We start from the raw sequence: 3,781 nt of genomic DNA on the forward strand, positions 1-3,781 counted from the left end.
ATAAGTGAGAATATAAAATGTTTGGGTTTCCATTCTTGAGTTACTTCATGCAGAATAATGGTCTCTAACTCCATCCAGGTTGCTGTGAATGCAATTATTTCATTTTCTTAGGGCTGAGAAGTATTCCACGGTGTATATATGTGTATATATATACATATTATCACATTTTCTTTATCCACTTGTGGGTTGATGGGCATTTAGGCTGGATTCATAATTTTGCAACTGTGAGTTGTGCTACTATAAATATGTGTGTGCAAGTGTTTTTTTCATATGACTCCTTGTTCTCTGGGTAGATACTCCAGTAGTGGGATTGCTGGATCAAATGGTAGATCTACTTTCTGTTCTTTAAGAAATCTCCATATTGTTTTCCATAGTGGTTGTAGTAGTTTACATTACCACCAGCAGCGTAAAAGTTTTCCCTTTTCACCATATTCATGCCAGCATCTTTTTTTTTTAATTTTTAAATTATGGCCATTCTTGCAAGAGTGAGGTGGTATCTCATTGTGTTTTTGATTTGCATTTCTCTGATAATTAGTGATTTTGAACATTTTTTTTCTTATGTTTGTTGGCCATTTGTATATCTTCTTTTGAGATTTATCTATTCATGTCCTTAGCCCACTTTTTGATGGGATTATTTGTTTTTTCTTGCTTATTTGTTTGAGTTCCTTGTAGATTCTGGATATTAGTTCCTTGTCAGATACATAGTTTACAAGTATTTTTTCCCACTTTGTGGGTTTTCTGTTTACTCTACTGATTATTTCTTCTGTGAAGAAGCTTTTTAGTTTAAGTCCAACCTATTTATTTTTGTTTTTGTTGCACTTGCTTTTGTGTTCTTGGTTATGAACTCTGCATAGGCCAATGTCTAGAAGAATTTTTCCGAAGTTATCTTCTAGAAGTGATCAAAATGTGTACATTTAAAATAAACCATACAATTTTACTAGTAAGAAAGCCTGTAGTTAAGTTTAATTGAAACTGAATTTCACAAGTTAATAATTTAAATCCTTAGACAAAGTTACAGAAAGTGCATCTTCTTGTTTTCCATCTTCATACAATGTTAATTTTTTTTGGTGTTTATACCATTTAAAAAATAAAAACATCCTAATACTTAAGCAATATGTACATTTAAATTTTTGGTGGTGGTTTGTATTTTAAAAGAAATAGTTTTCTTAGGATTTGCCTCAGTTTCTGGTAGAAATGCTTACAGGAACTAGCTAATTAAAACTAAGAAAAGCACATTCAAAATACTGATTTACTTTGATAGCAAATGGTTGTTCTTTGAATACTAATGAAGATAGACAAGACCCATTAAGGTGAAGTGGGCTATTTCAAATATTCAACAGTTTATATAAATATTTATTATATATAAATATATATATATACACACACACACACACATACACATACACACACACACACTGGAGTGCAGTGGCCCAATCTCGGCTTACTGCAACCTTTGCCTCCTGGGTTCAAGTGATTCTCCAGCTCAGCCTCCTGAGTAGCTGGACCACAGGTGTGCACCACTATGCGCAGATAATTTTTATATTTTTAGTAGACTAGGTTTCCATGTTGGCCAGGCTGGTCTCGAACTCCTGACCTCAAGTGATCTGCCCACCTTGGCCTCCCAAAGTGTTGGGATTACAGGTGTGACCCACCACGCCCAACCCTAGTTTACATAAATACTTAAAAAGGTTTTTAAGAGCTAAGCATCTGTATCCACTGACAGCAATGCAATACCTAGTTTATGATGACTTAAAACAAATACCCATAAGGAAAAAAAGCTTTATTTTATCTAAATTTACTTTCAGTCAATAGTTAAGTAGCATTATTCCTCCCAGTACTATACTCCCTGTCTCTATAAGGCTGTTCTTGGGAGCCAGACAGTTTAGGTAATAAGGTAGTCAAGAGGGTAACTGCTTGTAGTTATAAATCGACAGTAACTTTCTGCTTTTCTCTTAATGTGCTAATAGTTGTGTCTAAAAAATGCAATTCTTAAAAAGGTATCATTTCTGATTTTGTTGTCGTCTGTAACCTGTGGAAACTAATCACATGAAACTACAATATTAGCAAATTTATTGAAATCCGTATAGAAAACATAAATTATCACTAATTTCAAACTCTGATTTATTAGCGTGTCACTGAATCTTTTAAAAAATGAAAAAGAAAAAGAAAAGCAGCTCCAAAGATAGTCTTATACCATTCTTTAAAAAGGAAACTGTTTCATTTAACTTTATACCCACCCCACACTGCAGTTTCAAAACAGAATATTTAATAGTCATGGTCATGAGCATTACACCAAGATGAGGTTTTCTATTTTGCTCCCATAGCTTCTGGTTAACAGAAAACACATGCTTCTTTTATTGAAGGAGTTTGGTCCAGCTGATGTTAATGTATTTCTTCCAATATATTTTATCCTCATCTTTGCTTCTGGAGGCATTGCCTCAGGTTGACTACCTTCATTTTCATTAAAACCTGCTGCTACCAAAAGAATTTTTGAAGCTAGAGTTGGAACAGGTTCTTTAGGCTTACTTAGTCCAAGTTTGATGGATATGGCTGATGCTTTATTTGTCATCTGACTACCTGTGGCAGATCTAAACTTGATCTTTGTAGGCTTTGTTGGGAGGACTGCAGCTTCTTTTTCAGCTGACGGATTCTCAGTGCTGTGACCAGAACTTTTCCCTCCATTACTGGAATAAACAGCCTTAGTTTTCACAGGTTTTTTCACTTCTTCTTCAGGTCTTCCAATGGCTCCAGCTCACTGCAACTTTTCAGCCTTCTCCTCTCCCACCTTCCTATCTGCCATTTTCCCTGCTATGGCCTACCCTGCAGCCAAGCCAGGCTCTTTCAGAGTTTTTGATGTAGGCGTTTAATGCTATGAAGTTTCCCCTTAGCACCACTTTTGCTGTATCTCAGATATTTTGATAGGTTGTGTCACTATTATTCCATTCAAAGGATTTTTAAATTTCTATCTTGATTTTATTGTTGACCCAAAGATTATTCAGGAGTAGATTATTTAATTTCCACATATTTGTATATTTTTGAGTATTCCTTTTTGTATTGGCTTCCAATTTTTTTCCACTGTGGTCAGCAAGAGTACTGGTATAATTTTGATACTCTTAAATTTATTGAAACTTTTTTGTTGCCTATCCTATGGTCTATCTTGGAAAATGTTCCATGTTCTGATAAAAAGATTATATATTCTGCAGTTGTTGGGTAGAATGTTCTGTAAATATCTGTTAAGTTGATTTGTTCTAAGGGTATAGTTTAAGTCAATTGTTTCTTATTTGACTTTCTGTCTTGATGACCTGTCTAGTGCTGTCAGTGGAGTATGTTTCCCACAGTGTTGCCATCTGTCTCATTTCTTAGGCCTAGTAGTAATTGTTTTATTGTTTTTTAAAATTATTTTATAAATTTGGGAGCTCCAGTGTTAGGTGCATATATATTGTGATATTTTCCTGTTGGCTAATTCTTTCGTCATTATATAATGTCTCTCTTTGTCTTTTTAAACTGTTGAGGCTTTAAAGTCTATTTTGTCTGATATAAGAATAGCTACTCCTGCTTGCTTTTGGTTTTCATTTGCATTGAATATCTCTTTCCACCCCTTTACCTTATGTTTATGTGAGGCCGTATGTGTTAGGTGAGATTCTTGAAGATAGCAGATACTTAGTTGGTGAAATTTTATGCATTATGCCATTCTTTATCTTCTAAGCAAAGCATTCAGGCAACTTACATTTAACATTAGTATTGAGATGTGAGGTACCATTCTATTTATCATGCTACTTGT

The 3,781-nt window shown here is 34.4% G+C and overlaps 1 pseudogene; it reads right to left on the minus strand.

The window, feature by feature from the left end:
• Positions 1–2,144: 2,144 nt before the first annotated feature.
• Positions 2,145–2,890, minus strand: LOC102120893 (PEST proteolytic signal-containing nuclear protein pseudogene; annotated as a pseudogene).
• Between the last annotated feature and the right edge of the window lie 891 nt (positions 2,891–3,781).

The sequence above is a fragment of the Macaca fascicularis genome, chromosome X (assembly GCF_037993035.2).
Source record: "Macaca fascicularis isolate 582-1 chromosome X, T2T-MFA8v1.1".
Lineage (NCBI taxonomy): Eukaryota > Metazoa > Chordata > Mammalia > Primates > Cercopithecidae > Macaca > Macaca fascicularis.